The following is a 14,507-nucleotide window of genomic DNA, read 5'->3' on the forward strand; positions in this document are numbered from 1 at the left end:
CTCTCTGGAAGTGAATCAAGAAGGTGTAAAGCGGCATAAACACAGCAGGGAAAAGCAGCTAAACCCCATTATAAAAATAGATTACTTAAAAAAAACCCCATAAAACAAAGACAGTGAAAGAGAGAGAAATTCTTACAAAATCCGTTCAGGGGCTCTGATGCAACCTGGATTGACCATATCTAGACCCACAGCTGGATGAGACATAAGGCTGGACACTCTTGGGGCTGAGAGGATTGGTGAGGTTGGGTGAGCAAACGCAGACCCTTTAAAGTAATACTGCGTGGTACCCATGCCATGGGTCCCAAATCTCCAGGTTCAAGGGCATCTTCCTACATCGAAAACATGCCTGGGAAACCCAGAAGATGGTACACCGTGTGATCGGGAAAGGTTTCTAAAACGCACCACATTTCTCCTCTCCTTGTGCTCGGGTTCGCCATTCCAGCCGCTTCACTAACAATCTCCCTACTTGGAGAATCAGCACCGTTGACCTCCTGTTTCGTACAGCTCGCAATTTGTCCTGAGGATGAACGGGAAGAGGGGGAACCAATGAGAGACTAGCTGTAGGTGTTGGGACAGGCACAGGTTACTCTATTTTCCCATCAGGAAGAAGAATGAACCACAGGCTCAGCCTGCCCCGCGGAACCAGAATAGGGCCTGAAGCAATCCGGCGCTTTTGCGGCCACCTCCCAAAAAAGCGAGTTGACAAATGGAGCTCAGGGGCACTGCAATTCACAAACCTGCAGAGTTATAAATGATAACTCTCGTCCACAAATATATTGAGGGAAGGCAACGAAGAGGATTTGAAAGCAAGGCAGAATTGCAGGAAACAGATTTCAGGAGGTAGATTCGACTCGCCTTGAAAGCACATGAAAAGCGGCAAAGCGTTGACAATGATGCCCTTGGCCAAAAAGGGCGTATGCGTTTTTTCCTGAATATATTCAGGAAAAAACGCATACGCCCTTTTTGGCCAACCAAGCAAGCCGGAAAGGCAAATCGGCGCTACAAAGAAGTCTCGCTTGCCAGCGGTCAAAAGGGCCATGCTGAAAAAAGTGTAAAAACCAGAAATGCAGGACAGGCCATGGAGACATGGGAGCCTTGCTACGCTGATGGGCGGGGTGGAAATTGCCAACAGCCACTCTGGAGAAGTGTACGCTGAGTCCTGAAACATGTAATAAACACAGCTTAGAGAGCATAGGGCACTTCCACTCATGGGCGTAGAAATCGGGAAACCTAAATATCAACAAGACACAGGCACCCCAAAGTTTAGGGCTGCTCTGTTTCCAAGAACCTCCACTTCGGTACACCTTAAATATCCCAGGAAAGAGAAAAATGGATAAAGAAGTTGTGGTACTTATGCACAATGGAATATCACTCAGCCATGAAATCAGTGTCATAAGGCTAGTAGCAGCATGATGAGTGGATTTAGGGACGATGACTCTAAGTGAAGTAAGTCACACAGAAAAGGACACTTACCCTAAGATATCACTTATAGAGGGAATGTCAAAATCGCTACACCTGAACTGAATTCCAAAACAGAACAGAGTCACACATTCAGAAAACACACTATGGCTGCTTAACGGGAAAAGTGAGGTGGGGCGATGCATAAAACAAGGGTTTGAAATTAGCTCAGATACCGTTCCACAAGTCAAATATGTAATAGACAAGACCTACTCCCTGCTCAGTCAACTGGACTCAACGCCCCCTATTCACCGCCCAAGAATATATCTGACTAGGAAGAGTCTTAAAACCTATGTATTGATATCTCTCTGGAAGTGAATCAAGAAGGTGTAAAGCGGCATAAACACAGCAGGGAAAAGCAGCTAAACCCCATTATAAAAATAGATTACTTAAAAAAAAACCCCATAAAACAAAGACAGTGAAAGAGAGAGAAATTCTTAAAAATCCGTTCAGGGGCTCTGATGCAACCTGGATTGACCATATCTAGACCCACAGCTGGATGAGACATAAGGCTGGACACTCTTGGGGCTGAGAGGATTGGTGAGGTTGGGTGAGCAAACGCAAACCCTTTAAAGTAATACTGCGTGGTACCCATGCCATGGGTCCCAAATCTCCAGGTTCAAGGGCATCTTCCTACATCGAAAACATGCCTGGGAAACCCAGAAGATGGTACACTGTGTGATCGGGAAAGGTTTCTAAAACGCACCACATTTCTCCTCTCCTTGTGCTCGGGTTCGCCATTCCAGCCGCTTCACTAACAATCTCCCTACTTGGAGAATCAGCACCGTTGACCTCCTGTTTCGTACAGCTCGCAATTTGTCCTGAGGATGAACGGGAAGAGGGGGAACCAATGAGAGACTAGCTCTAGGTGTTGGGACAGGCACAGGTCACTCTATTTTCCCATCAGGAAGAAGAATGAACCACAGGCTCAGCCTGCCCCCCGGAACCAGAATAGGGCCTGAAGCAATCCTGCGCTTTTGCGGCCAGCTCCCAAAAAAGCGAGTTGACAAATGGAGCTCAGGGGCACTGCAATTCACAAACCTGCAGAGTTATAAATGATAACTCTCGTCCACAAATATATTGAGGGAAGGCAACGAAGAGGATTTGAAAGCAAGGCAGAATTGCAGGAAACAGATTTCAGGACGTAGATTCGACTCGCCTTGAAAGCACATGAAAAGCGGCAAAGCGTTGACAATGATGCCCTTGGCCAAAAAGGGCGTAGGCGTTTTTTCCTGAATATATTCAGGAAAAAACGCATACGCCCTTTTTGGCCAACCAAGCAAGCCGGAAAGGCAAATCGACGCTACAAAGAAGTCTCGCTTGCCAGCGGTCAAAAGGGCCATGCTGAAAAAAGTGTAAAAACCAGAAATGCAGGACAGGCCATGGAGACATGGGAGCCTTGCTACGCTGATGGGCGGGGTGGAAATTGCCAACAGCCACTCTGGAGAAGTGTACGCTGAGTCCTGAAACATGTAATAAACACAGCTTAGAGAGCATAGGGCACTTCCACTCATGGGCGTAGAAATCGGGAAACCTAAATATCAACAAGACACAGGCACCCCAAAGTTTAGGGCTGCTCTGTTTCCAAGAACCTCCACTTCGGTACACCTTAAATATCCCAGGAAAGAGAAAAATGGATAAAGAAGTTGTGGTACTTATGCACAATGGAATATCACTCAGCCATGAAATCAGTGTCATAAGGCTAGTAGCAGCATGATGAGTGGATTTAGGGACGATGACTCTAAGTGAAGTAAGTCACACAGAAAAGGACACTTACCCTAAGATATCACTTATAGAGGGAATGTCAAAATCGCTACACCTGAACTGAATTCCAAAACAGAACAGAGTCACACATTCAGAAAACACACTATGGCTGCTTAACGGGAAAAGTGAGGTGGGGCGATGCATAAAACAAGGGTTTGAAATTAGCTCAGATACCGATCCACAAGTCAAATATGTAATAGACAAGACCTACTCCCTGCTCAGTCAACTGGACTCAACGCCCCCTATTCACCGCCCAAGAATATATCTGACTAGGAAGAGTCTTAAAACCTATGTATTGATATCTCTCTGGAAGTGAATCAAGAGGGTGTAAAACGGCATAAACACAGCAGGGAAAAGATGCTAAACCCCATTATAAAAATAGATTACTTAAAAAAAAAACCCATAAAACAAAGACAGTGAAAGAGAGAGAAATTCTTACAAAATCCGTTCAGGGGCTCTTATGCAACCTGGATTGACCATATCTAGACCCACAGCTGGATGAGACAGAAGGCTGGACACTCTTGGGGCTCAGAGGATTGGTGAGGTTGGGTGAGCAAACGCAGACCCTTTAAAGTAATACTGCGTGGTACCCATGCCATGGGTCCCAAATCTCCAGGTTCAAGGGCATCTTCCTACATAGAAAACATGCCTGGGAAACCCAGAAGATGGTACACCGTGTGATCGGGAAAGCTTTCTAAAACGCACCACATTTCTCCTCTCCTTGTGTTCGGGTTCGCCATTCCAGCCGCTTCACTAACAATCTCCCTACTTGGAGAATCAGCACCGTTGACCTCCTGTTTCGTACAGCTCGCAATTTGTCCTTAGGTTGAACGGGAAGAGGGGGAACAAATGAGAGACTAGCTCTAGGTGTTGGGACAGGCACAGGTCACTCTATTTTCCCATCAGGAAGAAGAATGAACCACAGGCTCAGCCTGCCCCCCGGAACCAGAATAGGGCCTGAAGCAATCCTGCGCTTTTGCGGCCACCTCCCAAAAAAGCGAGTTGACAAATGGAGCTCAGGGGCACTGCAATTCACAAACCTGCACAGTTATAAATGATGACTCTCGTCCACAAATATATTGAGGGAAGGCAACGAAGAGGATTTGAAAGCAAGGCAGAATTGCAGGAAACAGATTTCAGGACGTAGATTCGACTCGCCTTGAAAGCACATGAAAAGCGGCAAAGCGTTGACAATGATGCCCTTGGCCAAAAAGGGCGTATGCGTTTTTTCCTGAATATATTCAGGAAAAAACGCATACGCCCTTTTTGGTCAACCAAGCAAGCCGGAAAGGCAAATCGGCGCTACAAAGAAGTCTCGCTTGCCAGCGGTCAAAAGGGCCATGCTGAAAAAAGTGTAAAAACCAGAAATGCAGGACAGGCCATGGAGACATGGGAGCCTTGCTACGCTGATGGGCGGGGTGGAAATTGCCAACAGCCACTCTGGAGAAGTGTACGCTGCGTCCTGAAACATGTAATAAACACAGCTTAGAGAGCATAGGGCACTTCCACTCATGGGCGTAGAAATCGGGAAACCTAAATATAAACAAGACACAGACACCCCAAAGTTTAGGGCTGCTCTGTTTCCAAGAACCTCCACTTCGGTACACCTTAAATATCCCAGGAAAGAGAAAAATGGATAAAGAAGTTGTGGTACTTATGCACAATGGAATATCACTCAGCCATGAAATCAGTGTCATAAGGCTAGTAGCAGCATGATGAGTGGATTTTGGGACGATGACTCTAAGTGAAGTAAGTCACACAGAAAAGGACACTTACCCTAAGATATCACTTATAGAGGGAATGTCAAAATCGCTACACCTGAATTGAATTCCAAAACAGGACAGAGTCACACATTCAGAAAACACACTATGGCTGCTTAACGGGAAAGGTGAGGTGGGGCGATGCATAAAACAAGGGTTTGAAATTAGCTCAGATACCGTTCCACAAGTCAAATATGTAATAGACAAGACCTACTCCCTGCTCAGTCAACTGGACTCAACGCCCCCTATTCACCGCCCAAGAATATATCTGACTAGGAAGAGTCTTAAAACCTATGTATTCATATCTCTCTGGAAGTGAATCAAGAAGGTGTAAAGCGGCATAAACACAGCAGGGAAAAGCAGCTAAACCCCATTATAAAAATAGATTACTTAAAAAAAAACCCCATAAAACAAAGACAGTGAAAGAGAGAGAAATTCTTACAAAATCCGTTCAGGGGCTCTGATGCAACCTGGATTGACCATATCTAGACCCACAGCTGGATGAGACATAAGGCTGGACACTCTTGGGGCTGAGAGGATTGGTGAGGTTGGGTGAGCAAACGCAAACCCTTTAAAGTAATACTGCGTGGTACCCATGCCATGGGTCCCAAATCTCCAGGTTCAAGGGCATCTTCCTACATCGAAAACATGCCTGGGAAACCCAGAAGATGGTACACTGTGTGATCGGGAAAGGTTTCTAAAACGCACCACATTTCTCCTCTCCTTGTGCTCGGGTTCGCCATTCCAGCCGCTTCACTAACAATCTCCCTACTTGGAGAATCAGCACCGTTGACCTCCTGTTTCGTACAGCTCGCAATTTGTCCTGAGGATGAACGGGAAGAGGGGGAACCAATGAGAGACTAGCTCTAGGTGTTGGGACAGGCACAGGTCACTCTATTTTCCCATCAGGAAGAAGAATGAACCACAGGCTCAGCCTGCCCCCCGGAACCAGAATAGGGCCTGAAGCAATCCTGCGCTTTTGCGGCCAGCTCCCAAAAAAGCGAGTTGACAAATGGAGCTCAGGGGCACTGCAATTCACAAACCTGCAGAGTTATAAATGATAACTCTCGTCCACAAATATATTGAGGGAAGGCAACGAAGAGGATTTGAAAGCAAGGCAGAATTGCAGGAAACAGATTTCAGGACGTAGATTCGACTCGCCTTGAAAGCACATGAAAAGCGGCAAAGCGTTGACAATGATGCCCTTGGCCAAAAAGGGCGTAGGCGTTTTTTCCTGAATATATTCAGGAAAAAACGCATACGCCCTTTTTGGCCAACCAAGCAAGCCGGAAAGGCAAATCGACGCTACAAAGAAGTCTCGCTTGCCAGCGGTCAAAAGGGCCATGCTGAAAAAAGTGTAAAAACCAGAAATGCAGGACAGGCCATGGAGACATGGGAGCCTTGCTACGCTGATGGGCGGGGTGGAAATTGCCAACAGCCACTCTGGAGAAGTGTACGCTGAGTCCTGAAACATGTAATAAACACAGCTTAGAGAGCATAGGGCACTTCCACTCATGGGCGTAGAAATCGGGAAACCTAAATATCAACAAGACACAGGCACCCCAAAGTTTAGGGCTGCTCTGTTTCCAAGAACCTCCACTTCGGTACACCTTAAATATCCCAGGAAAGAGAAAAATGGATAAAGAAGTTGTGGTACTTATGCACAATGGAATATCACTCAGCCATGAAATCAGTGTCATAAGGCTAGTAGCAGCATGATGAGTGGATTTAGGGACGATGACTCTAAGTGAAGTAAGTCACACAGAAAAGGACACTTACCCTAAGATATCACTTATAGAGGGAATGTCAAAATCGCTACACCTGAACTGAATTCCAAAACAGAACAGAGTCACACATTCAGAAAACACACTATGGCTGCTTAACGGGAAAAGTGAGGTGGGGCGATGCATAAAACAAGGGTTTGAAATTAGCTCAGATACCGATCCACAAGTCAAATATGTAATAGACAAGACCTACTCCCTGCTCAGTCAACTGGACTCAACGCCCCCTATTCACCGCCCAAGAATATATCTGACTAGGAAGAGTCTTAAAACCTATGTATTGATATCTCTCTGGAAGTGAATCAAGAGGGTGTAAAACGGCATAAACACAGCAGGGAAAAGATGCTAAACCCCATTATAAAAATAGATTACTTAAAAAAAAACCCATAAAACAAAGACAGTGAAAGAGAGAGAAATTCTTACAAAATCCGTTCAGGGGCTCTTATGCAACCTGGATTGACCATATCTAGACCCACAGCTGGATGAGACAGAAGGCTGGACACTCTTGGGGCTCAGAGGATTGGTGAGGTTGGGTGAGCAAACGCAGACCCTTTAAAGTAATACTGCGTGGTACCCATGCCATGGGTCCCAAATCTCCAGGTTCAAGGGCATCTTCCTACATAGAAAACATGCCTGGGAAACCCAGAAGATGGTACACCGTGTGATCGGGAAAGCTTTCTAAAACGCACCACATTTCTCCTCTCCTTGTGCTCGGGTTCGCCATTCCAGCCGCTTCACTAACAATCTCCCTACTTGGAGAATCAGCACCGTTGACCTCCTGTTTCGTACAGCTCGCAATTTGTCCTTAGGTTGAACGGGAAGAGGGGGAACAAATGAGAGACTAGCTCTAGGTGTTGGGACAGGCACAGGTCACTCTATTTTCCCATCAGGAAGAAGAATGAACCACAGGCTCAGCCTGCCCCCCGGAACCAGAATAGGGCCTGAAGCAATCCTGCGCTTTTGCGGCCACCTCCCAAAAAAGCGAGTTGACAAATGGAGCTCAGGGGCACTGCAATTCACAAACCTGCAGAGTTATAAATGATAACTCTCGTCCACAAATATATTGAGGGAAGGCAACGAAGAGGATTTGAAAGCAAGGCAGAATTGCAGGAAACAGATTTCAGGACGTAGATTCGACTCGCCTTGAAAGCACATGAAAAGCGGCAAAGCGTTGACAATGATGCCCTTGGCCAAAAAGGGCGTATGCGTTTTTTCCTGAATATATTCAGGAAAAAACGCATACGCCCTTTTTGGTCAACCAAGCAAGCCGGAAAGGCAAATCGGCGCTACAAAGAAGTCTCGCTTGCCAGCGGTCAAAAGGGCCATGCTGAAAAAAGTGTAAAAACCAGAAATGCAGGACAGGCCATGGAGACATGGGAGCCTTGCTACGCTGATGGGCGGGGTGGAAATTGCCAACAGCCACTCTGGAGAAGTGTACGCTGCGTCCTGAAACATGTAATAAACACAGCTTAGAGAGCATAGGGCACTTCCACTCATGGGCGTAGAAATCGGGAAACCTAAATATAAACAAGACACAGACACCCCAAAGTTTAGGGCTGCTCTGTTTCCAAGAACCTCCACTTCGGTACACCTTAAATATCCCAGGAAAGAGAAAAATGGATAAAGAAGTTGTGGTACTTATGCACAATGGAATATCACTCAGCCATGAAATCAGTGTCATAAGGCTAGTAGCAGCATGATGAGTGGATTTTGGGACGATGACTCTAAGTGAAGTAAGTCACACAGAAAAGGACACTTACCCTAAGATATCACTTATAGAGGGAATGTCAAAATCGCTACACCTGAATTGAATTCCAAAACAGGACAGAGTCACACATTCAGAAAACACACTATGGCTGCTTAACGGGAAAGGTGAGGTGGGGCGATGCATAAAACAAGGGTTTGAAATTAGCTCAGATACCGTTCCACAAGTCAAATATGTAATAGACAAGACCTACTCCCTGCTCAGTCAACTGGACTCAACGCCCCCTATTCACCGCCCAAGAATATATCTGACTAGGAAGAGTCTTAAAACCTATGTATTCATATCTCTCTGGAAGTGAATCAAGAAGGTGTAAAGCGGCATAAACACAGCAGGGAAAAGCAGCTAAACCCCATTATAAAAATAGATTACTTAAAAAAAAACCCCATAAAACAAAGACAGTGAAAGAGAGAGAAATTCTTACAAAATCCGTTCAGGGGCTCTGATGCAACCTGGATTGACCATATCTAGACCCACAGCTGGATGAGACATAAGGCTGGACACTCTTGGGGCTGAGAGGATTGGTGAGGTTGGGTGAGCAAACGCAGACCCTTTAAAGTAATACTGCGTGGTACCCATGCCATGGGTCCCAAATCTCCAGGTTCAAGGGCATCTTCCTACATCGAAAACATGCCTGGGAAACCCAGAAGATGGTACACCGTGTGATCGGGAAAGGTTTCTAAAACGCACCACATTTCTCCTCTCCTTGTGCTCGGGTTCGCCATTCCAGCCGCTTCACTAACGATCTCCCTACTTGGAGAATCAGCACCGTTGACCTCCTGTTTCGTACAGCTCGCAATTTGTCCTGAGGATGAACGGGAAGAGGGGGAACCAATGAGAGACTAGCTCTAGGTGTTGGGACAGGCACAGGTCACTCTATTTTCCCATCAGGAAGAAGAATGAACCACAGGCTCAGCCTGCCCCCCGGAACCAGAATAGGGCCTGAAGCAATCCTGCGCTTTTGCGGCCAGCTCCCAAAAAAGCGAGTTGACAAATGGAGCTCAGGGGCACTGCAATTCAGAAACCTGCACAGTTATAAATGATGACTCTCGTCCACAAATATATTGAGTGAAGGCAACGAAGAGGATTTGAAAGCAAGGCAGAATTGCAGGAAACAGATTTCAGGACGTAGATTCGACTCGCCTTGAAAGCACATGAAAAGCGGCAAAGCGTTGACAATGATGCCCTTGGCCAAAAAGGGCGTATGCGTTTTTTCCTGAATATATACAGGAAAAAACGCATACGCCCTTTTTGGCCAACCAAGCAAGCCGGAAAGGCAAATCGGCGCTACAAAGAAGTCTCGCTTGCCAGCGGTCAAAAGGGCCATGCTGAAAAAAGTGTAAAAACCAGAAATGCAGGACAGGCCATGGAGACATGGGAGCCTTGCTACGCTGATGGGCGGGGTGGAAATTGCCAACAGCCACTCTGGAGAAGTGTACGCTGCGTCCTGAAACATGGAATAAACACAGCTTAGAGAGCATAGGGCACTTCCACTCATGGGCGTAGAAATCGGGAAACCTAAATATCAACAAGACACAGGCACCCCAAAGTTTAGGGCTGCTCTGTTTCCAAGAACCTCCACTTCGGTACACCTTAAATATCCCAGGAAAGAGAAAAATGGATAAAGAAGTTGTGGTACTTATGCACAATGGAATATCACTCAGCCATGAAATCAGTGTCATAAGGCTAGTAGCAGCATGATGAGTGGATTTAGGGACGATGACTCTAAGTGAAGTAAGTCACACAGAAAAGGACACTTACCCTAAGATATCACTTATAGAGGGAATGTCAAAATCGCTACACCTGAACTGAATTCCAAAACAGAACAGAGTCACACATTCAGAAAACACACTATGGCTGCTTAACGGGAAAAGTGAGGTGGGGCGATGCATAAAACAAGGGTTTGAAATTAGCTCAGATACCGTTCCACAAGTCAAATATGTAATAGACAAGACCTACTCCCTGCTCAGTCAACTGGACTCAACGCCCCCTATTCACCGCCCAAGAATATATCTGACTAGGAAGAGTCTTAAAACCTATGTATTCATATCTCTCTGGAAGTGAATCAAGAAGGTGTAAAGCGGCATAAACACAGCAGGGAAAAGCAGCTAAACCCCATTATAAAAATAGATTACTTAAAAAAAAACCCCATAAAACAAAGACAGTGAAAGAGAGAGAAATTCTTACAAAATCCGTTCAGGGGCTCTGATGCAACCTGGATTGACCATATCTAGACCCACAGCTGGATGAGACATAAGGCTGGACACTCTTGGGGCTGAGAGGATTGGTGAGGTTGGGTGAGCAAACGCAAACCCTTTAAAGTAATACTGCGTGGTACCCATGCCATGGGTCCCAAATCTCCAGGTTCAAGGGCATCTTCCTACATCGAAAACATGCCTGGGAAACCTAGAAGATGGTACACCGTGTGATCGGGAAAGGTTTCTAAAACGCACCACATTTCTCCTCTCCTTGTGCTCGGGTTCGCCATTCCAGCCGCTTCACTAACAATCTCCCTACTTGGAGAATCAGCACCGTTGACCTCCTGTTTCGTACAGCTCGCAATTTGTCCTGAGGTTGAACGGGAAGAGGGGGAACAAATGAGAGACTAGCTCTAGGTGTTGGGACAGGCACAGGTCACTCTATTTTCCCATCAGGAAGAAGAATGAACCACAGGCTCAGCCTGCCCCCCGGAACCAGAATAGGGCCTGAAGCCATCCTGCGCTTTTGCGGCCAGCTCCCAAAAAAGCGAATTGACAAATGGAGCTCAGGGGCACTGCAATTCACAAACCTGCACAGTTATAAATGATGACTCTCGTCCACAAATATATTGAGTGAAGGCAACGAAGAGGATTTGAAAGCAAGGCAGAATTGCAGGAAACAGATTTCAGGACGTAGATTCGACTCGCCTTGAAAGCACATGAAAAGCGGCAAAGCGTTGACAATGATGCCCTTGGCCAAAAAGGGCGTATGCGTTTTTTCCTGAATATATTCAGGAAAAAACGCATACGCCCTTTTTGGCCAACCAAGCAAGCCGGAAAGGCAAATCGGCGCTACAAAGAAGTCTCGCTTGCCAGCGGTCAAAAGGGCCATGCTGAAAAAAGTGTAAAAACCAGAAATGCAGGACAGGCCATGGAGACATGGGAGCCTTGCTACGCTGATGGGCGGGGTGGAAATTGCCAACAGCCACTCTGGAGAAGTGTACGCTGCGTCCTGAAACATGGAATAAACACAGCTTAGAGAGCATAGGGCACTTCCACTCATGGGCGTAGAAATCGGGAAACCTAAATATCAACAAGACACAGACACCCCAAAGTTTAGGGATGCTCTGTTTCCAAGAACCTCCACTTCGGTACACCTTAAATATCCCAGGAAAGAGAAAAATGGATAAAGAAGTTGTGGTACTTATGCACAATGGAATATCACTCAGCCATGAAATCAGTGTCATAAGGCTAGTAGCAGCATGATGAGTGGATTTAGGGACGATGACTCTAAGTGAAGTAAGTCACACAGAAAAGGACACTTACCCTAAGATATCACTTATAGAGGGAATGTCAAAATCGCTACACCTGAACTGAATTCCAAAACAGAACAGAGTCACACATTCAGAAAACACACTATGGCTGCTTAACGGGAAAGGTGAGGTGGGGCGATGCATAAAACAAGGGTTTGAAATTAGCTCAGATACCGTTCCACAAGTCAAATATGTAATAGACAAGACCTACTCCCTGCTCAGTCAACTGGACTCAACGCCCCCTATTCACCGCCCAAGAATATATCTGACTAGGAAGAGTCTTAAAACCTATGTATTGATATCTCTCTGGAAGTGAATCAAGAAGGTGTAAAGCGGCATAAACACAGCAGGGAAAAGCAGCTAAACCCCATTATAAAAATAGATTACTTAAAAAAAAAAACCCCCATAAAACAAAGACAGTGAAAGAGAGAGAAATTCTTACAAAATCCGTTCAGGGGCTCTGATGCAACCTGGATTGACCATATCTAGACCCACAGCTGGATGAGACATAAGGCTGGACACTCTTGGGGCTGAGAGGATTGGTGAGGTTGGGTGAGCAAACGCAGACCCTTTAAAGTAATAGTGCGTGGTACTCATGCCATGGGTCCCAAATCTCCAGGTTTAAGGGCATCTTCCTACATCGAAAACATGCCTGGGAAACCCAGAAGATGGTACACCGTGTGATCAGGAAAGGTTTCTAAAACGCACCACATTTCTCCTCCCCTTGTGCTCGGGTTCGCCATTCCAGCCGCTTCACTAACAATCTCCCTACTTGGAGAATCAGCACCGTTGACCTCCTGTTTCGTACAGGTCGCAATTTGTCCTGAGGATGAACGGGAAGAGGGGGAACCAATGAGAGACTAGCTCTAGGTGTTGGGACAGGCACAGGTCACTCTATTTTCCCATCAGGAAGAAGAATGAACCACAGGCTCAGCCTGCCCCGCGGAACCAGAATAGGGCCTGAAGCAATCCTGCGCTTTTACGGCCACCTCCCAAAAAAGCGAGTTGACAAATGGAGCTCAGGGGCACTGCAATTCACAAACCTGCAGAGTTATAAATGATAACTCTCGTCCACAAATATATTGAGGGAAGGCAACGAAGAGGATTTGAAAGCAAGGCAGAATTGCAGGAAACAGACTTCAGGAGGTAGATTCGACTCGCCTTGAAAGCACATGAAAAGCGGCAAAGCGTTGACAATGATACCCTTGGCCAAAAAGGGCGTATGCGTTTTTTCCTGAATATATTCAGGAAAAAACGCATACGCCCTTTTTGGCCAACCAAGCAAGCCGGAAAGGAAAATCGGCGCTACAAAGAAGTCTCGCTTGCCAGCGGTCAAAAGGGCCATGCTGAAAAAAGTGTAAAAACCAGAAATGCAGGACAGGCCATGGAGACATGGGAGCCTTGCTACGCTGATGGGCGGGGTGGAAATTGCCAACAGCCACTCTGGAGAAGTGTACGCTGAGTCCTGAAACATGTAATAAAAACAGCTTAGAGAGCATAGGGCACTTCCACTCATGGGCGTAGAAATCGGGAAACCTAAATATCAACAAGACACAGGCACCCCAAAGTTTAGGGCTGCTCTGTTTCCAAGAACCTCCACTTCGGTACACCTTAAATATCCCAGGAAAGAGAAAAATGGATAAAGAAGTTGTGGTACTTATGCACAATGGAATATCACTCAGCCATGAAATCAGTGTCATAAGGCTAGTAGCAGCATGATGAGTGGATTTAGGGACGATGACTCTAAGTGAAGTAAGTCACACAGAAAAGGACACTTACCCTAAGATATCACTTATAGAGGGAATGTCAAAATCGCTACACCTGAACTGAATTCCAAAACAGAACAGAGTCACACATTCAGAAAACACACTATGGCTGCTTAACGGGAAAAGTGAGGTGGGGCGATGCATAAAACAAGGGTTTGAAATTAGCTCAGATACCGTTCCACAAGTCAAATATGTAATAGACAAGACCTACTCCCTGCTCAGTCAACTGGACTCAACGCCCCCTATTCACCGCCCAAGAATATATCTGACTAGGAAGAGTCTTAAAACCTATGTATTGATATCTCTCTGGAAGTGAATCAAGAAGGTGTAAAGCGGCATAAACACAGCAGGGAAAAGCAGCTAAACCCCATTATAAAAATAGATTACTTAAAAAAAAACCCCGATAAAACAAAGACAGTGAAAGAGAGAGAAATTCTTACAAAATCCGTTCAGGGACTCTTATGCAACCTGGATTGACCATATCTAGACCCACAGCTGGATGAGACAGAAGGCTGGACACTCTTGGGGCTGAGAGGATTGGTGAGGTTGGGTGAGCAAACGCAGACCCTTTAAAGTAATACTGCGTGGTACCCATGCCATGGGTCCCAAATCTCCAGGTTCAAGGGCATCTTCCTACATCGAAAACATGCCTGGGAAACCCAGAAGATGGTAAACCGTGTGATCGGGAAAGGTTTCTAAAACGCA

Source organism: Eubalaena glacialis, chromosome 1, assembly GCF_028564815.1.
Source record: "Eubalaena glacialis isolate mEubGla1 chromosome 1, mEubGla1.1.hap2.+ XY, whole genome shotgun sequence".
Taxonomy (NCBI): Eukaryota; Metazoa; Chordata; class Mammalia; order Artiodactyla; family Balaenidae; genus Eubalaena; species Eubalaena glacialis.